Raw genomic sequence first — 21211 nt, 5'->3', positions numbered from 1 at the left:
GAATTTCCACATCTGTGTGGATTCCTGGTACATACAACATTAAATTTTATTTTCTCCTGTTACCCTGTCTCATGTCGATTTGATTCTCAGTCCAGCGGGAAGGACCTAGAAAAGGACAGAAAATTCTTGCTCCCCAACGAAATTATTTCAAACCTTGGATAGATGAAGCAAGAGCTATTTGATATTAAAATATCTTATATATAGTGGCTGGGAACCATTTCCTTTTTGATAATTTAGGAACTTCTTGTTGCATATGTAATTGATTAAACTAGTCACATTCCACTAGAGGAAACAGGAACACTGGCTAACCACACTACATTATTTTCTTCAGAGGCTGCCACCAACTTCTTCTTAACAAAGAATGCAGAGTTGTGATTTCACTAGAATTAGTTAATAAATTTTAGGGTACACTAGCCAAAACTGACTACGAAAAGGATGTTTCTATCTCCTCTATATTGAAATAAACGAAAATGAAGGCAAATATTCAACTCTTAAAGAATGGATGATACCTTAAGAAGCCTCCCCAGTGCGATGAAAATATAATAGAAATATGAGTAGCTTTTGGGGGCACCTGGCTGGCTGAGACAGTGGAGCATGTGATTCTTGATCCTGGGGTTGTGAGTTTGAGCCCCATGTTGGGTATAGAGATTACTTAAAAATAAAATAAAAAAAAAAAAAAGAAATATGAGTATGTATTGCCTACAATTACCAATTAAGGCTAGAGAGTGAGAGATACATTTTTCTTCATGAATTTTGTAACAGAGACATTGAAAATTGATTATTAAAGCCATTTAATAGAGGCTCCCTATACCAGTAACTAACTGCATGATGTTGGAGTTCCCTAAAAAACATAGATGTGTTTGATTACTTCTCCGATGTACCACTTAATAGGAACTCAAACACACAGACATTTTTTCAAAATCCCCACAGGTATTAATTTTAGCCATTTTATTTGTCAAATGGAAGTTTCTTTATTTAATGACCATAGGAACACTGTGGTCCTGAGGGAACAGCAATGAGCCTTTAAGGAGATAGAAGGCTAAGTTTGAACAGCTGAGCTGACCCTATGCTGAAGTAGTGGCTCTCAAACTGACCCAGCTCACCCCAAGCCAGGGGTTTATTACTTCCTTCTTCCAACTGAAAGCCTACCAGAGAATCAGTACAAAATGATGGCCTGTCCCAGTTAAAACTTAGTTCACTATTATTGCCTATAACATTTAAATTAAATTATAGTAGAAAGTTAGAAAGGAAGTTGATCAGAAAACACGGACTTAGTCCTACCAAAAAAAAAAAAAAAGCACATGATTTTAAGAAACACATAAATCATAATGCAGAATGCTACACTTCAGAAGGCTGAAAAACAGACCATGAAAACAAATGCAAAGCTACAATTATTCAGGATTTGTGCGATCTCTCTCTGTTTTACAAAGAGAAAAAGAAAAAGAAGCTACTTGAGATTTTTGAAATTTATATTTAAATTCAGTCATTGTCATTTTCTTTCTTACAATTTTACTTCACATTATTTGACAATTAATAAAAGATGATTATTTTTCCACAACCATTTAGCCAAGGATTTATTCACAATCTTCTTTTAAAGTGTGATAATTACTAGCAGTACAATATATAGTGTGCATATTAATAACAATTTAGTATTTGATAAAAATAAACAAGCTGTGTGTGTTTGTGTATGAATAGTCTCTTACTATTTTATCATAGTAAAATAAAGCCTACCTTACATATATATTACCAGTATTATTTAACTTCTCCATGATTAATACAGATGCAATTTTCCATAGCTAAATTCTATTAGAGCCATTCATTTTATTAATTTTTAATTTTTATTTATTTTTTTACAAGATTTTATTGTTACGTAATCTCCACACCCAACTTGGGGCTGGAACCCACGACCCTAAGGATCAGGCATTGCAGGTTCCACCAACTGAGCCAGCTCGGTGCCTTTAGAGCCATTCATTTTAAAGATTTTACAGTCAGACTATGGCTTGGCCACTTTCAATTTGTTGCCCCAAAATAACAAAACTTTCTAAGAAATCTTAATGTAGTGAAGGGGAGAATTTGCCACCCCAAAATATGCCCCTTCAGCATAAAGATTAATTTAGGTTGATTGCTTTTAAGAAATAGCAGACATAGGAAAGGCTCTGAAAACCAAGTAGAAGTTGCCTTTCTGTAACAGACTTTCACATTTATAAGAAAAGCCTCCATTTGTAAGGGTGTCTTCCTTTCTGTACTAGGGAGAGGAGGATTAACTAAATCTTTAAAAATTCTTATCAATAGTGGAAGAGGCACAATCTGCATTACAACCATACCCGTAACAACCATTACTGTTTTGTCTGGTAATCTCCCCCAACTGGCTTCCCATCCCCTCCAATAGCTTTTCTTTTCTTTTCTTTTCTTTTCTTTTCTTTTCTTTTCTTTTCTTTTCTTTTCCTTTCCTTTTTTCTCTTTAGCTGGAGATGGTGTTTAAGGTGATGGCTTGGGCAATTTAGAAGAGTTATTCAGTTTTCTTGGGTATTTTCTATACATACAGGAAGTATACATGTTGTTAAATTTCTGTTTTTCTCCTGTTAATCTGTTTTTTTTTTTTTTAAGATTTTATTTATTTATTCAACAGAGATAGAGACAGCCAGCGAGAGAGGGAACACAAGCAGGGGGAGTGGGAGAGGAAGAAGCAGGCTCATAGCAGAGGAGCCTGATGTGGGGCTCGATCCCATAACGCCGGGATCACGCCCTGAGCCGAAGGCAGACGCTTAACCGCTGTGCCACCCAAGCGCCCCTGTTAATCTGTATTTTTATTATGGGGAGGGCAGTTTTAGCCAAGAACCTTGAAGGGTAGAGGGAAAATTATTTTTCCTCCCCTACAAGTCTGGTGACCACTGAAGGGACATGCTGAGACACCATACTTACTCTGGAGTCTGCAGATGGAATCCTGGAAATTGATATATATCATGCTAAGAAAATAAATTTTTATGTGCATTGCAACGTGCCGCAGATGGAATATGTATTTGGTTATTTTAGAATTCTCTAGTAGAAATTTCAAATGATTGGTACAAGATACATTACCTACCTTACATTAAACTCTAAAATCACAGAAAGATATTGCAATAAGAAAATGTAAATAAAATAGTTCATATTTGATATATTCCAGGAAGACTTTCAAATCCATTGGGCAACACCTCCATAGAAAATATTTAGGTGAACGTGACTTATATTCCCATGCATCCCTTGACAAATGTATCGCTTTTACTAAAAGTAAAAACAATGAATTTGACTGCATTCATTTTGTAACTATGTATTTTTTACAAATAAATAATAATCAGAAAGTTATGACGCCATTATAATTATACTGCCCCATGGTCTACACCCTGCACCTTATTATAACTGTAACAGTATGTCAAATGCCTGTAGAATAATTTAGTACATAAATGAGAACATCATTAAATAAAATGAGGGTGTATAAAGTCCCAGAATAAAGTAATTGTGCAATCTAGATTCAATTTACAGAAGAAATGAATAGTAAATATGAGTCACTGAAACATAATTAGAAGGTAAAATAAAAATCTTGGAGAAATGACAAAATGTCATTCTGAACCAAACCAAGCCCAAAATGCAACTTAGAGAAACAAAGACAAATTCTCCCTTGGGCCTTAGGTGAATGCATGATCTCTAGCATAAGAGGACAGCCCTTTCAGAGAAACTTCTCTAATGCGGTGATAAGTAGGTACAGTAGTAAATAGGCAAGTCAAAATTAATTCCCATGTACATTCAGCCATGTTAGGAAACACCTTAGGAAAAGGAATTTTGAGGAAATTTGAGGCATTTGAGGAATCCACAAATACTTCTAAAAGTTTAAGAAAGGAATGTATTCTTCAAAAGTCCATGAATCCATAGATAGGGAGCAGCATGCTTAGATCTTGTAGATATTTAAGAAATATTTGCTGAAAGTATTGGGGCGCCTAGGTGGCTCAGGCATTAAGCACCTGCCTTTGGCTCAGGGTGTGATCCCAGAGTCCTGGGATCGAGCCCCGCATCTGGCTCCCTTCTCCGCTGGGAAGCCTGCTTCTTCCTCTCCCACTCCCCCTGCTTCTATTCACTCTCTCGCTGGCTGTCTCTCTCTCTGTCAGATGAATAAATAAAATCTTAAAAAATAATAATAATAACATGCCACCTAACCCAGGACTCCTCTCGTTTAAAGAGAAGCTCCTTGGACTTCCATGCATGTTATTTAAAAAAAAAAAAAAAAGTACAAAAAAGGGAGTGGGGAGGGGTGCCTGGGTGTTGCAGTAGGTTAGGCATCTGACTCTTGGTTTGCATTCAGGTCATGATCTCAGGGTCCTGAGATGGAGCCCCACCTGGGGCTTCATGATCATCAGGAAGTCTGCTTCTCTTTCTCCCCCTCTACCCTCCCCCCATTCATGTACACTCGTGCTGGCGCGCGCTCTTTCTCTCTCTCAAATAAATAAACAAATGTTATAAAAAGGGTGGATGGTGGGGGAGAGACAGGGTTGTCTTCCAAAATAGGCCTAATGGCTGGCTATATACCATTACCCAAAGGTGTGTCTCAGTTATCCCTGCCCCATAACTCAGTGGCTCAAAGTAACAAGTATTTTATTTGTTCACGATTTGTAGGTCATTAATTTGGGCTAGTTTTTCTGCTGGTCTCATTTGTGGTCACTCCTGTGACTATAATTACCTGGAAGCTCAATTGTATGTGGATGTTATAAGAAGACCTCATTCGCACTGCCACACCTATTGCTCAAAAAAGTTGCAAAGCCAGTCCAGATTCAAGGGGAAGGCAAACAGACATCTACTCTTGGTGGGAATACCTGTAATGAATTTGTGGCCATACTGAATTCACCGAGAGGAAGTAAGAAAGTAAATCACAGATGGGAACACACCACAGGCCTTAATCTAGAAATGGTCTGTTCTGCCAACAAATATATTTATACTTAAGCATCAGATTTTGGCTGACTGTCAGGTCCCTCTGTCATTGAAATAACAGCATAGAAATCTGGATTAGAGATGACAAAATGAGTTTGTTATTTGATTTTTTTCTGGCCCTATCTCAAAGGAAGGAGGTATCTGGGGCTAAAGACTGAAGCACTCATTAATGACAGTAACAGCAGCACAAATAACAGTAACAGGAATAAGAGGTAAGCGTAATGCAGAGCACAATTGGACAAATGCAAACATTTTAATGATAAATGATCATCAATGGTCTCCAAGTCCCATCTGATCCTAACATTTACAGAATTCTCTGATTCTTCTGTACTAGGAAAAATGTTACAGGGAACAATTATTTATTAATTACTTAAGACATACCAGCTAGCTTACACTGGTTTGCAATACCCTTTTGCAGATGGGAACTGGACATTAGAAAGAGTATATCACCCAAAATCACACAGCCTAGTTTAGCAAAAAAGTTTAGGACATACTTATATCCCACACCCAGGATCAAACATTTCTCCGTACAAATAGCTACCAAATCCCCTAATGGGTAACCATAAAGTCTTTCATAAACTTCCACATATAAAATATGGTAATTCATAGAGTACCATAAAGAAAAAGAAATTAAGAATAAGGTGCATATCCAGAGGATGGCCCTACTCCTTGAAGGAGGTTAACGCATTTATGTAAAAATCAACAGAAAACAGCTTTAAGAGGCAGATGAAAATGGAAATCTCCTAGGTACAACAGGTACAGCACCCTCTTTAGAATCAGAAATATTTGAATTTGAATTTTAGCCCTATCATCCATGAGTCATATAATCATGGGCAAGTAAGTTAACTGCCCTCAGTCTCAGCTTCCTCCTCCAAAGAAAGGAAAATAATCATACCTATAGGTTATAGGTTCATTGCATGGATTAGAAGAAAGTAAAAACCAACGGCGTCTGGCACAGAGAATATTCTCAGCAAATGTACTTATGAGGATGATGACGATGATCTATTATACTTATTATCTAAGCGATATTAGCACTTTTCAGTACTTTCCACATAAAGTACATGGAGAAAACTCATGTGCTTTCCTTAGCAGAGAAGGTCTTGGAATGTTATTCATCCTCGGGCTCTTAGTTCACAAAGATATCTAACTATCTTGTCCTTTTGTTGATAAGTCCCCATCACTGAGTTAAAAAAGAAAACACACCCACTGAAAAAGTTTGCTATATGAGAGCAAGGGGGAAAAAAATCAATGAAAAATCAAACACAGACAAGAAAGAAAAGAAGTTGGGGAAATTTTCGTATCAGTACAAACTGCCTTAAACATGCTGTGGATTGGTCCCTAAGGGCTTTCCGCAATGCAATCACTAACATATACAACAAAGACCCGGAGTCTTTAAGGAAAGGTTAACTATTTAGAATTGATGAGTCAATTTGAATAACTATTAGCATTTGTATTAAAAGTAAAACTTAAAAAAAAGAAAACATTTTTAAACATGGTGCCTCAAAAGAATAACATTCAAGGTTATGGAGAATGTTGACAGACAGATGAGTGGAAGACTCATCCTGCGAGGATACGTGATAAAGCGAGTTTTACTGCCATTTCCTTCTGTATTCAGATTATTTTCCCCTGATCAGAAATCAGGTGACCTCTTATGGAGGCTGGAGAAACTGTTGGGAGCCTCCCTATGAGGTAATGTTATTCAATTATGGAGGAGGTAACACAAACTGACTTAGTTAATATTCTAGAAATCAGTATCATCTAGGTTTAAGGGTAAATTAAGAGGCAAAGACTTAGGAGTATCATCAAGACTGACTGAGGACTAAGGTTGTCTCTCTGAGAGAATATTTGTTTCTCACTCTAGATCACAGTTTCCCCAGAGTGGCTTCTATGCCATTTGGCTTTTATGTCTCAAAGGAGAAATAGTTACTTAGCAGAACAGTGGAGAATATATTAAATGATGAATAAATGTTTTTAAAAGAATCAAAGAATGGGCTTTGCGTAATTCTTTTCTAGATCAGAGAGCCCAAGATGTAGCCAGATTCTTCCGTCGCCTTAGGATAAGATGAAAATCTACCCTTCTTATCTTGCTCCATTTCATTGTTTCTCGTATACATTATGAATACCACTATATTTACAAATTACTTTTCTCTCAATATTTAGTGGAAAAGAATTCAGTAATTTGGCCATTATGAGCAAATCTTACAATGTGAATGTTTATAGGCTGAGAAATATGATGTAAAAGTGATCTCAGATATCTTTTTTTTTTTTTTTTAAGATTTTATGTATACATTTGAGAGAGACAGGGACAGAGACAGAGCTCAAGCAGGGGGAGAGGCAGAGGGAGAGGGAGAAGCAGATTCCCTCTGGGAGCTGGGACATGGGGCTTGATCCCAGGACCTGGAAATCATGACCTGAGCCGAAGGCAGATGCCCAGCGATCTGAGCCACCCAGGTGCCCCAATCTCAGATATCTTCACTAGCGTCTAGACTCAGAATGGCAAATAATTTTAATTTTGTGACAGAATTTGGATTGATGAGTTGTAGCATCTTAGAGTTAGATGTTAAGGACTCCAATGTCTTGTTTGGGCTCAAAAGGAGAGAAGCCATTGATCAAATAGTGTGACATGAGTGCTGGATGGATGATTACAGCATAGCATGTACCTGCTTTCTCTGTTTCAAAAGCAAGGAAATAATGGTTCTGCTCAATGCTACGCTAGTCAGCCCGTGTGGTTTGCTGGAGCTGCTATCACACTTCCATGTAAAGTGAAACAAACAAACTGGAGGTGGTGGTAAAGATGTACAATAGATAACATTTATTGAGTATAAAAGGTAAAGGACTTGAAATCATGACATAGAAAACCGTCCCAAACCAGTTAGGTCTAGTTATGTTTATTTTATTTATTTTTGTTAAAGATTTTATTCATTTATTTGAAAGAGTGTGTGAGAGAGAGAGAGAAAAGATGAGAGTGGGGAGGGTCTGAGGGAGAAGCAGACTCCCAGCTGAGCAGGGAGCCCAACGTGGGGCTCAATCCTGGGACTCAGGTCATGACCTGAGCCAAAGGCAGACGCTTAACCAACTGAGCCATCCAGGCTCCCAGGTCAAATTATGTTTAATCATAAGCAAAGCAATCATGGTTTGGGGATCTCAAGTAACTCAGTTTAAATAGTTGAGGTACTGTCATTGGGAACTAGACTTATTGTGTGCCCCTCCTCCCATATTAAAATTAATTAGAAGCCAAGGATGTCAGATGTTTGGCTCAACTCCAAAAATATATTTGATAATACGCCTATACAAAATGGAATAATCCAGTTGAGGTGGAGTGATTTTAGAATCACTGAAAGTACTCAAGCTTAGTCAAGATGACCACTTGGCAGGGATGCTTTAGATAAAATTTAAATTTGAAAAGATGTCAGAATAACCCAGAAATTTTATGATGCCAGACCCATCAGGGGGTAAAATGAATTTAAATTTGAATGTCTTGGGTAAATCATGCACTCACCAGTGTACCAGAGATCCTTCAACCTATAATTTCTTAAACCTAGCCAGATTTCCTGGGTTTAAGATTTACATCTGCTTGGTCTCTGAAGACAGTGGACTGTGTGGTCCTTGGTTTGGATGGGCTTTAGCATTCCCTGGAGCCCTGAGGATCTAGGACCCCAAGCATAAGCTTTGACATCATCCAGTTACTACCCCTTTAGTTTTCTCTTTTTACCCTTGTGATAGCTAATGATGATGGCAAAGATGATGGTAATGACAGCAGGTAAGTGTCTTTTATTATTAGCTTCATCTTATAGGTGAGGACACTAAGGCTCAGAGAGGTTACAAGACTTGCTCAAGGTTACATGAGCCTAAGACATAGGTTTGTGAAATCCCAAAGTTCATGCTTCTAACTAGTGCACAATACCAACCTCCATAAAACACAGTAACAACTTCCAAATGTCCTCTTTTCTCTTAATACGAAGCAAAAAAATATCAAAATAGAATAAAAAATACCAGTTACTTTCAAGCTTATGTATTTGTTCACATCCTTCCTGTTACTAAGAAAATAAGTTCCTTGAGGTCAGGATTCAATGTCTAGTTATAGGTTGTTGAAGTTCCTGACATTTGAACAGTCAATACATGGCAAATATCCTACATAATTCCTATAAATAACCCCTAAATTTCAATCTAAAGTTAGGCACATTTCTATTAAATGAGGCACCTGAAATTAAATATCTGTGAACAGTAGTGACATAACAGTATCCATGTAGAAAAAAGCATATGTACTACTCCATGCAATGTTCGATATCGCCATGGAAATCATATGCATGTGCATGTTGTTATACAAATGCCTTAACACTAATCAATCCACATAAATCTTTTAATAACCCAATTTTAATACCATTGAAAAAATAACAAAAAGAGATAATGACTAAGAAAATACCGCAGCCTATATTTCCAAAGAAGAGAGTCTTCATAACAGAGCTGATATGTTCCCACTAATAAATCACTTTAATGCAAATATCCTATAACTTTGGAAGCAACACCACTAAGATTCATGAAAAACCTACTTCAAGACAGGAAATGGGAAGTCACCATGGGGAATGGAAGGCAGGGAGCTGCTGATATGCACCCTTCAGGTCTCTTTAGTATTTCCTCAAAAGAGCTGCACAGGGCAAAGTAAAAATAGAGTAATATAAACAACTCTGTTTTGGCTTCTATCTCTGATTAAATACACTAGTTCTAATTGAGTATATATTGAGCTAATTAGCGTTTTCTTTCTGTCTTTTTCCAAGAATTCAGAAACTGCTTCCAGTGTTGGGGGAAAAAAAGATCCTACAACTTTATATGTTTATCTTATTACTTCTTCTCTAGACTCTTTCTGCTATAAAATCTAGAATCGATTCAATATCCAATGGTAATTCTGCAATTGTTCTTCATAACATCAAATTCAAATATTTCTTTGGAAGGTTTTTTAAAGCGATGAATTACGTATATGCTCCCACAAAGAAAAGAATAGCATGAGCTTTATGGTTAGATAGATTTCTTTTATAAAAAGATATATCTTATCTAGGAAGACTAAAATTAATCAATTCGCATTTTCTTCCAAAGTGACCAAGTTCATAACTTAATAAACATAGGCCGCCAAAGCCAATTTCTGAGGAACCTTACTGATATAGCTTGTAGTTTAGTAATAAAGCCCTTTCGTGTGGTTTACTGGGTATCAGCAAGATGATAGTGCATTTATATAACCATGTAATTCCATTATAATTTTCTATCACTTGTTAACCATCTTCATAATTAGTATTATGTCATAGTTCAGTAAAAAGTGTTCTGTCAGAACAGTATCTATCAGAATACTATGATGAAAAAGTTTAGAATGGTATTAACTATCTCTGAATTAAATTCTTATATTTCTATCTCTTGTTATATGAAACTGGAGTTTTCGTAATAACATACAATTTATGTTGATAGGATATAACAAAAATGGTTCGCTTCTATCCAGAATAGCTTCAATACTGATAAACATAATTCTTCTTAATTTCACATGCACACACCATGTAATGGATAAATTATTACTGCCTTAGGTTTTAAATAGTCTTCACTGATTGAAGGATGCCACAGGAATAAAAATGTGGGCTGTAGAAATATAATAAGTAGTCTCACTTTCAGGGTTTATTAACAAGGTAGAGCTATGCACGTGTGTGTCAGTGGAATGATGTAGCAAAATTACCTGTTAGTCATATATCCTATTTATTTAAAGGCCTAAATTCACATATTTATTCTTCAATAAAACATAAAAGTTAGAACTGATTACCTGTACACAAAACTCGGAAAGTAATGCCAATATGTTACTTTTCTAAGTAAATATAAAATAACAATCACTGGGATGAGTTAATAGATTAGACATTTAAGCCACTAGAAAGTTTTAAGTAGTCTTCCTCCAACCTCAACATTGGTACATATTTATGAGCAATCTTATTCATTGTAATTTTTTCTTAAAATAACTGAATAGATTTGATGTAGAGCTTATTACATGGTAGTTTTATGTAGAGGCAGGGACATTGTTAGGTATCTGCAAGCATCTCATCCCAACCACAAAACAACACAGCAATAGTATCAGCAGAAAGCAAGACCCTAATTTCACCAGCTAGAAAACTCAGCAAAACTACCAAGCCTAAAGTGCTTCAAGCAGCAAGAGGAAAGAGAACACTGGTTTAAATAAACAAAAGGGAACTAATGGTCATTCAGGAAAAGACGAAAAGCAGATATAACATATGATGGTCACTTAAACACCAATGCCATAACCAGACCCTGCTTTAACACCAAGAATGCATTTAATGACAGAGGAGACAAAAATGATGGAAAAGGGGATAAAGGTTGGACAATTTTCCTTCAAGTGACCATAGTTCTTGCTATCCCCTCATGAGAAAAAAAGGGGAAAAAAATCACCTCTGGCTGGTATAAGTCAAAGACATATCTTAATAAACCCCTCCCAAATCACTCGAGCACAGGAATCTCATATTTCAAAATTGAAGTAGACAGGCATGTGTGTGTATGTGTATTTGTATACACATCACATGTTTGAAGAGGAAAAGAGGTGTGTGAAGTACAGAGGACTGGTGTTGCTCAAGGTCATTCTTCTCTTGAAAACAGAAAAGGAAAAAGTGACTAAAAGATCTGGGGGTACAGGAGTCAAGTGGCAAGTTCTTCCCACCTGCCTATAGGCTCACATCATTTACCATGGGTGTCCTGACTGCCCTATTGTTCTGCCCCTCTTGCTGGTAAGTGTAAGAGAGCCTAAAAAAAAGGAACATTTTGCTCGGAAATTTCCTATTAACACCTGACAGTCGTAACCCATTAGTGAGACAAGCCAGCTTTGTCTCCGTACAAGGTCAGTGGACTCAGATCTTCAAACTACCTGGTGTATACCTCTCCGTCACTCCAACAAGGGAGAAGGGAAGGGTGACAGAAATCTCCATTTTTAAGTAACTTCTATATATGAAACTCTGTGCAAGGAAGCCTATTTGGTTTTGACATTCCACCTAACTCCATTCTGTACAAATGAATGGCGTTTTAACACATGAATCACACCATAATCTATGTTAGGCTCCAAAGCACTCAACAGTCAGTTAATGCATTTGCCTCAGGATGAGGCACAAAGACAGGACTTAACCTGCAGAAGAGTGAAAAGGCCAGAGAGAAGTGAAATGAGGAGGGAGATGGAAAAAGCCCATTATTTTCCCAGGTACTTTTATTCCGCACCAGCGTTCCTTCTTTCTTGGGTACCCTCTAAAGAGGTATGCCTTATTTGCCAACAAATATTATGAGTATGATATAGTTTCTGTTGTAATAATATTTTGGAGAAATCTGGGGGGCAAAGACGTGTCTTGGTGATACTGTTAATACCCGCCAATCAATTTTCTGACCAGGATTTGCTGAGTGTTGGGGAAAATCCAAATACACTAACTTAGAAAGAAGATAAAAGAAAAGAAAAACCCTCACCTAATTCCTCCCAAATTCCTACCAATTTTTGGGTTTTATTCAAGCAGTACCCTTTTCTTTCTGAGTCTACAGAGAGTAGAGTGTGGACCTGCTTTTCTGTTCAAGTCGAGTCACCCTCTGTATCCTTCCTTGGTTCTCCCCTAGAGCTGGAACTTGCAAAGCGTATCTATCTGAAGACTGGCCCTCATCGCCTTCATGTTTATTGGGGACCGGGTGGGGGGAGGAGTTGTTTTTTCGTGGTTATTCCAACTGGAGATGAAACAGGAGTATAAATGACCTAATTAAATCCAGGAGAGCAAGAAGGGAGAAAAAAGAGAGGAAAAAATGGAAATCTAGGAAAAACACACTTAGTTTCCGGTTTTGAATCCTGAGAAATCATGCAATAGTTGAGTATCAAGGCGTTTTTGCAGCCAGCTTCCCTTCTATGTTCTTGAATATTCATTTACAAGGGGGTGGAGGATTGCAGGCACAGGAAGTCAGGCAGGACCTCACTGCCCTCCACGCGTCTCTCTCCACTTCCTTCCTCTCACAACCAGGCCGCCACCTCAGCCATGATGTGCCTACTGTCTGCCAGGGGGCCTGCTGAGCTCTCCCGCCCCTCCCCAAAAAGTGTCGACGAGGGTCTGGCAGCTGCAGTGGCGGAGCCCAGCCCCCAAGCCCGCTGCATATACGGCCTTGTAGCACCACCAGCCTGCGAGGGCTGCAGCAGCAGCCGAGCCCAGACTCCAGAGGAGTCAGGGACCTCAACGCGCAGGAACAGCGAGAGCAGCTAGCTAGTGGCCAGCTTGTAGTCTGCAAATGCCATCATATGGATATCTATAGAAACGCAGCAAGCAGAGAAAAAGAGGCAGCGCCCCGACACTTTCTAAGCGGCTTTAGCAAAGAGAAACCTTCGGCGCATCTCCAGTCGCTGCCTCCAAGAGCAGGGCGCCTTGCACTTGTCCAGGCCAAACCCTCCGCTGGGTGCACCCAGCAGGCAGCTACCCAAGGCAGGACACAAACGAGCACTCCTGAGCTGAATTATTCAGACCGCCTTCACTATGGAATAAAACATTGATGAGACTACTTTGCAAGTGCTTTATTTGGTTAATCCGAATGCTCTCGAGAAAAGAGTGAAATTTCTGCAGGGGGACACAGAGGTGAGGGGAAAAGGAAATGAGAGAAATAAGGTGCAAGGGTAAGGGGCTTTGGAAGTTGGCTAAATTTGTTCTGACTCTGCCAGCCCTGGGAATGTCCGTTTTAACGTATCAGACCCAATATGTTAATTAGGCAGTCGCAAATCCACCCTATTCCTTCTAAATCAGTGCACTGGCAAGAATTTCCAAAATACATATTATACAGAAACAAGCAAACCCAAACCAACCAAACCACGCGCACACAAGCTCCACAACAGAGACAATATAGCTAGGCATGGTACTGGGGTGGTGGTTATGGTTTTAGCCTTGTTCCTCCAGATATAAAAATGACTTATTTCATGGATCTATTTTGCCGTATCCAAGCAAACGCTCGCAGTTAAATACCTTACCTCAGCCCACACGCCGGTGACAATGAATTCCCTTTCATGCAAAGCAAGTTCCAAGAAAACTCCATTTCAGATTAAAGTCTCCAGATGCGTAATTTACAACTACTAAAGGGTCTGGCAAGCTCCTCCGCAATAAGGAAAGGAAAACAACCTGGCACCAGAGGTAGAGAAGGGTCAAAACGATCCTTGCCTGAAATGATGGGTGGAAACCAAACACCCTCTCGCACTCCACGGTCTGGGGAGGGTTGGATACCAAATGGTCCGTGGCAACCATAGCCTGAAGGAAACATGGAATTTTTAATCTCTGGCATCTTCAGACAGGTTCAACATGCCTAGCTTTCCAATATCATCACTTAGGGTGGAGCGTATCCATATTCCCTTAGCTTTCACTGCTAGATTAAGTGCTCAGGTATAGATTTATATCCCACCTACTAGAAATTTTATTACAACATCACAGAGCGCCCTTGGATAGCCAGCCCTTCCTAATGATTTTTGAAACATTAATAAGTAAAGTAGCCTGCAATGCAGATAAGACACTAGAAACAAGATCAGAAGGAACTGGGTGAGGCGGATAGTCGTTTGCTTGTTACCTGGTGCCTCTAGAGGAAAAGACGGTCGTAGGAGGACTTTCTGCCCGCAGGTACAATCCCGGCAAGGTGGCTCCAGGTGGCTTTCACAGTCGTACGCGGGTCTCGCTCGTCACTTCGCTGCCCTTTGCCATAGCTCAGCACCCGCATCCTAGGGAGTCCGAAAGGCGGCTCCTGCCACTGCCGCCGCTGCCCGCAGGTCGCGCTGGGTGGGGGATCCGCGGAGATCGCCCCATGAAACCCGCGTTTCTGCGCCCGGGGAGCGGGCAGAGGCAGGGCGGCCGCGCACGCACACAGACACACTCAAACACACACACACTCACACACTCGCACACAGGCGCGCGCGCACTCGCATTCACTCTTGCACACGCACATCCAGCACAGCACGGGGAGGGAGAAACAAGGAGGGGACTGGTCCTTCTCACGATCGGCTTTGATGCCCACCGGACCACAGGCAGAAAAGAGAGTGGTTTGGCATCGCCTTTTGATCACGTTTCCTTCAAGTTCTCCTCCAACCCAAATCCACGTAATTCAAGAGCTGGTGACATTTTGGTGGGGAGGAGAGAGCCGGGAAAGGGCTGAGGAAGAGTCGGGGATTTTGTTAAGCAGTTTGAAAAGCAATCCTTGTTACCTTGTTTGTACAGAAACCAGCTCGAAGGGCTGAACTTTTGCCTTCAGGTGATGTGGACAGAAACATAAATATCCTTCTGGCCAAGACAGGAAGGTCTAGATGCACGGAAACAAGACGGCTACAAGACCCTCTGGTGACCTTGTGATGTACCTGGAAGCAAGTTAATATTGGAGCTTTCCAAGCCTCTGGGTAAAGCGATCCACACACATGGGTCCACAGCCAGGCAGCGGTTCCGAATCCAGCCGGGAAAATAGGTCTGGGCGTTCTCCCCGCTCTTCGAGAATCTGGGCATCAAGGGGGCACCGACGAGTTAACAACATTTGCTTCTGGGCAGTTGGATAAAAGACAGTCAAATGCATCAGAGTGGCGCGCGCCCGCGCGCACACACACACACACACACACACACAGAGCTAGCTGGAGAGCGGCTTACAAAAAAAAAAAAAAAAATGCCAAGAAGACTTCAAAAGGTAGAAAAGATCCAGAATCTTTTTGGAAAACAGAAGGGTCAGCAGGAAGGTTATGAAAATCTCCTCAGGTCTCTCAGTCTTCCTCTCTCTTGTGAATGTGTGTGTGTATTTCCAGAAGGTTTTCTTGGTCGGCCCCACCCCCGTCCAGTTGCGCTTTTTTCTCTTGATATAAACCGACCGTGCAAAATGGATTATATGGGTGGGTTGTTCTCACAGCCCAGACTCCACAGTCAAGAATCCTAAGGGAGCAGCCAGCTGCGAAGCCATTCACATCCTCTAGGGAAAAGGAAAAATACGCGCAAACACACGCACACACGCGCGCGGGCGCACACACACACACACACACACACACACACACACACACACTCCTCAGTTCGGGCCGCTCTGCACACGCTGGCCGACTCCCTACGCGCTGCTGCACACAGCGCTCCGCCCGCTGCCCGCCGTGCCGGGGCGAGTCCGCAGCTCAGGCGTGCGGCTGGCAGCCCAGGTCCCAGGCTGCGACCAGGGCGGGCCACGGTCCCCGGCTCCCTGCGGCAGCCTGTTCGGGCAACAGCAGCCGCCCGGCGGGGAAGGACTGCGTCCGGCGCTGCAGCATGGAGGCGGCCGCGGCGGCGGTGGCTGCGGGCGCGCGGCCGTGGGCCCGGCCCTCGCCGCAATGACGGGAACTACCGCGCCTCCCAGACTGAGTCGGGCGAGACCCCCTCCGGGGCCACCGCGCCTCCCTCTGCCCTCACGCCTCCGAACCGGGAGTGCTCCGGGCTAATTTACCCCGGGCTAGAGGAGAGGGTCCATGAGGTGCCCGCAAATCCCCAGGCAGGGGAGGCGCGGGGGCGTTGCAGGGAGGGGGAGGGGAGAAGGCGGAAAATCTGGAGATAAAGGCGAACTTCTAGGGCTTCCCCAGCCTCTGGTAAAAGGGAAACTTGTGGACCACCCACTGCCCCCACAGTTACGGGATAAAGGAGCGTCACTCGGTCAAGCTGCGACTGCTAACAGTGCTGGGAAAAGTCATTAGCTATAACCTCCCGGAAAATCTGAGACGGAAGGCTGCTGACTTGAGGTCTCTGTCACCTGCGACTGGCCTCATCCAGGGTCCCCTTAGTAGTAGTAGGTAGTGGTTCTCTTACTAATCAGATTGGAGAAGCTGAAAAGAACGTTTATATTTGAGAATACACTCAGCTCAGCCTTAGACATTACAAGTGCTGAGCTGGTCACATTTTAGTATGTCAAGGGCAGAAAGCAAGCCCAGTAGTCGACATCAGCCAGGCCTGACCACTAAGGTCAGCGGGAAAGAGATCAGATCTGAAGGAGCAAAGAGAAGGGTGGTGGGGAGAACGCTAGACTGGGCCCTGGCGGATAGGGGTCGAAGGGCCGGCATTTCTCCTGACTCTGCCACAAGTCCTGGAGTTTCTCTCCTGGACCCTACCCTTACTCTCTCCAATCTAGAAAAAGCTTCCTTCAGGGAACCCCAGTGAAATCACGCTGATCCTTTCTACTGGAACCAGGAAGCCCTTTCACTTCTCTTTGAAGGGTTCTCCAGCACTGGGTCTTCTGCCCCAGGGGACACCTTCTCTTTTAGCTCCGACTTCGCTGGCCCCGACACCAGTCAGAACCCAAAGAGAAGGGTAGAGCTGCGGGTTGCAGAGGGAAGCTGGCTAATAAGGGCCTCTTCTGGGCTACTTGGCAAAGCCACCAGTTAGTGGCCCCCTCAGGATGGGCGCTCTCGAACTTTGCTACCACTATTGCTCTCCCAGGCTTTAGAGTTGCCCTGCGGATGCACAAACGCACTCACACTGGAGCACACCCACTGAGCTCACCCAAGCGCGTACACGTGCACCCACGCATAAGCAGGACCACACAGCAGCCTCTTTGGGGAAGGAAGCCGAGGGCGTGGAGTGCTTGAGGTGGAAACTGCTCTCATCTCCTTCCTCTGCTCTGCTCTCGCTCTACGCCCCCCGGGCTCCAAGTCCAATCCGAGGTTTAAGAATCCGCGCAGCCCGCGTCGCTGCTTTGTTGCGAAGGAGCGCAGCTCTCCGGCTGCAGTTCCTGCTGTGCCTCCTTCCTCTAGATCTGCCGGCGGCGCCGGGTCCGGGACTCTGGGTGGGGGGAGGAGGACCGCGGAGCCCGCGCGGCGCCGCAGGGTGGGAGTTCCAGAGCTGGAGCGTCCAACTCACACAGCAGAGGGCTGTGCGGCGACACCTCACAAAATAAACCAAAGGGACACCGCTACAGTCCAGGTGAGTCTCCACTAAAACCGCCAGCGCTTCCCCTGTGGCTTTTTGTCCTCCGAAGGGTAAGAATTGAGTTTCCGAAAAGTCTACGGCAAGAACCTGTGGCGAACTGAGTCCAGGGACTCCCCGAGGAACAGGGAGAGAGAGTGTTGCCATCGCCGTTTCGCTAAACTTGGCCACTTCTGGGACTTCACTGGAGGGCGGCGGAGTTGCACCAGTACCAACTAGAAGCAGCTGTGAGCGAGCACGTCCAAATACTTTAGGACGCGGGGGTGACTCCTTTTTCCTTCAGGATTGTCCCACTTGTCACCCTTTCCTGCTGAGCTGATAGGAACCGCTGAAGTCCGGGAAGTAAAGGTTTGCAGTTCTTCCTGGGGACTAAAGTATAGAGAGATATTGAATGAGAAATCCAAAGACTGGCTGGACTAAAAAACTTTCCTTTTTCGTTTTTTTTTTTTTTTCCTCTTTCTTCTTTCTTTCCTTTTTCTAGTGCTCAGACGGAGGTGAGGAGGAGGTATACTTACCAGCTGTAGGAAGTCTAGAATTGAGAACAGGGCAAAGTTCAAATATATGAGTGGGTGCTTTTAAGAAGAGGTTGTGTGTGTGTGTGTGTGTGTGTGTGTGTGTGTGTGTGTGTGTGTTTGCACGAAAAAGATGAGATCAACGTTTCCTTAATGTGGAAGAGTAACGGTGTATAACTTCTAAGTATTCTCTATGTTGTTAGCCCTACCAAGCTCGTAAAAACGTCCTCTCTTCATTTAGTTTAGCCTTACTGCACCATTATGCATTATATTTGAAAGTGCTTTCTTCTACTTTTCCAGTTTTATGTTATTTCAAGGAAGCACTCACTGATAAAGCCTTGTAACTCACTGTCCGCATACAGTGTTTGTTCCCTTCCATCCTATGGAAGATTAGAGTTTGCCAATGGAGAAGAAGAGAGCTTTGTTTTACGTGGTTGTCTGTAGAAGGTGGCAAGACTTAAAGGAGAGGCTAGGATCCTCTTTCCCAAAGGATCTCAAACTTAACAAAGGGTAGTTTTTATTTTTATTTCCTTCAAAGGAGAAACGGCCTCTGAAAGGAAGATAGATAGCAATTCCTGGTTTGCCTGTGTGGTTGTTGTTGGCACTAACCAGCTATGTAATTGGTAAACTTTGAAGAGTCCAAGCAAATTCCTCGTAGAAGGGAGTCCATTTATGCATTGGTATCTAAAAAGAACTAAAACGTATTTCAATAATTTAGTTTTTATTTTTCTCAATATATCTGCCTTTCTTAATTTATCTCCAAATTCAATGTTTATGCCAAATCACTTTTAAAATTATGTCAAGTTTCTTTCTCTCTCACACATTGTTTTTCTAATGATCATGGTGGTAAATGTTGGACTGTTTTCCCAGAATAATCCAGCATTTGAAAAAGTTGTGTTTTGCCAATTTCAGACAGCAAATAGAAATGTGAATGTTTTTCAGTTAAAATAATAATAACTAAAAGGTAACCTAGGTTTCTATTATATTATTATTTGACAGTTGAGTCTCTTCTAAGCCAGTGAGAAAGGCATAAATTACTCTAAATTTGTTGTTAACAGCTAGTTTGCTTACTCCATGAATTTTATTACTTCGCATGCATTTATCACACGTGCAGATTGACATGTGTGATAAATTGTCTTTTCAGTTCATTTTTTGTTGAGGTACACTTCTAAAATCTTATTTAAGGTGAAATTATTTCCACATTTTCTGGGTGATAAATCGCTATTGTGAAGAGCTTTTGATTCTCTTTACTAATATAAAGTTCTCTGTCAAAGACTGGAAAATGATATGAAGAAACAGTAGGGAAAGACAAGTTTCTGAAATGAAGTAATAACCTTAAAAAAATAGTTAAAATAAGTGAAATCCAAACATCAAGATTTTAAAAAAATAGCTGTCATATTTATGCCCTACATAGTTTTGAAATATAAAAAGAGATTTCATTATCTAAGAAACATGGTTCTGATGTTCTACGTGCCTGTAAAGTTCTAAGGTACAAATTGTGGTGGCAATTAGATCTTACTAAAAAAAAAAAAAATCAACTGAACTCTAAACAGAGTTGAAGACCTAGCATATTTCTTTTTAGGTGAACAGATTTCTCATGTATTTATTTTGGTTCTTCCAAAAAAACTCAAATTTATTAACTATTTAACATTCTTACTAGATACAAAAGATATTTTCCCTTAATTTTTAAATACAAATTCTTTATTGTTTTGTGATATTTTACTTGTGTAAAGCATACATGTAATTTTTTTTCTTCCTGTTTCTTTGTTGTCTTTTTAACCTTAATGGATGATGATAATGGTGTATTATGTGATTAAGGTCTACCTCATGAAAGCTGGAACTAACACTAAGACCCCAATAAATTATCAGATGAAAGTGGCCATTTTTTTTTTTTACTAAGGAAAGCCTTTATTGAGACTTAATTATTAAAACACAAGTGTAATGATTTTTAAAGATTGTGTCATAGGCAAGAACTTTTGGAGAGAATTCAAGGAGAAGGGGTTATTTCAGAGATGAGCATTGCTGGAGAGACAAGGTAATTCTTAGGCACTATTGCAAGCAAGACATAGATATTGTCTTTAATATCCATCCATCTGTTTTTCTTCCTTTATTTGGTTGTCCTGGTATCAATTCCCTGTTGTCTGGTGCTTCCATTTAGTTACCCAGAAGCCCCAAAGCACAACATCCTATCTAGAAATATCTAATCCAGAGAAGAATGGTACAATATTGTGAATTATTTTCCTCTTCCTGTCAAAACCTCTTGACTCTAATTAAATTCTTAAGAAAACATTCAAATCATGCTAATTCAAACTAAAGTGTCTGTGACTATTTGTTTACCCACTTCAGAAATATGAAGCCAACTTGATTCCTAAAAAGTAGAATTTCTGCAAAGTGTGTTACATATCCAGGATGCGGAGGCACTACAGTCATTCTTAAATTTGCATACAGAATTTAACATTAAGTATGGTACTTTTTTTTCTATTTTATTTTTTATGTATTTTTGAAAATGCTGTGAACCTGGTTTTTAACCTTGGAACAGACATTTTGAATGTTTTACATTTATATATCCAGGAACATTTCCACTTGATCTCCCTTTCTTTTCTTTTCTTTCTTTCTTTCTTTCTTTCTTTCTTTCTTTCTTTCTTTCTTCCTTCCTTCCTTCCTTCCTTCCTTCCTTCCTTCCTTCCTTTCTTTCTTTCTTTCTTTCTTTCTTTCTTTCTTTCTTTCTTTCTTTCTTTCTTTCTTTCTTTCTTTCTTGTAAGCTCTATGCCCAATGTGAGGCTTGAACTCATCACCCTTGAGATCAAGAAT

General features: G+C 41.1%; 1 protein-coding gene and 1 long non-coding RNA gene across 8 annotated transcripts in view; one reads left to right on the top strand and one right to left on the bottom strand.

Moving 5' to 3' along the window:
* LRFN5 (leucine rich repeat and fibronectin type III domain containing 5) overlaps positions 1-17771 on the bottom strand; it is a 242177-nt gene extending 224406 nt beyond the window's left edge. For all 3 annotated transcript variants that reach the window (XR_006411145.3, XM_026513647.4, XM_057306387.1), the window contains exon 1: positions 14554-17771. The gene's annotated coding sequence lies outside the window, so the exon portion shown is untranslated. The remainder of the gene's footprint in view (positions 1-14553) is intronic.
* Positions 16524-21211, top strand: part of LOC113266165 (uncharacterized) — a 137174-nt gene continuing 132486 nt past the window's right edge. The window contains exon 1 of one of the 5 annotated variants that reach the window (XR_008957179.1): positions 16524-17885. This is a non-coding gene — a long non-coding RNA (uncharacterized LOC113266165). Of the gene's footprint in view, positions 17886-17976; positions 18237-21211 lie in introns of those variants that run through there. The other 4 variants (XR_008957177.1, XR_006411144.3, XR_008957178.1 and 1 more) reach the window with 4 other exon arrangements.

The sequence above is a fragment of the Ursus arctos genome, unplaced genomic scaffold (assembly GCF_023065955.2).
Source record: "Ursus arctos isolate Adak ecotype North America unplaced genomic scaffold, UrsArc2.0 scaffold_37, whole genome shotgun sequence".
NCBI lineage: Eukaryota > Metazoa > Chordata > Mammalia > Carnivora > Ursidae > Ursus > Ursus arctos.
The sequence above is the reverse complement of the archived record's forward strand: the minus strand, read 5'-3'. Positions and strand labels throughout refer to the sequence as shown.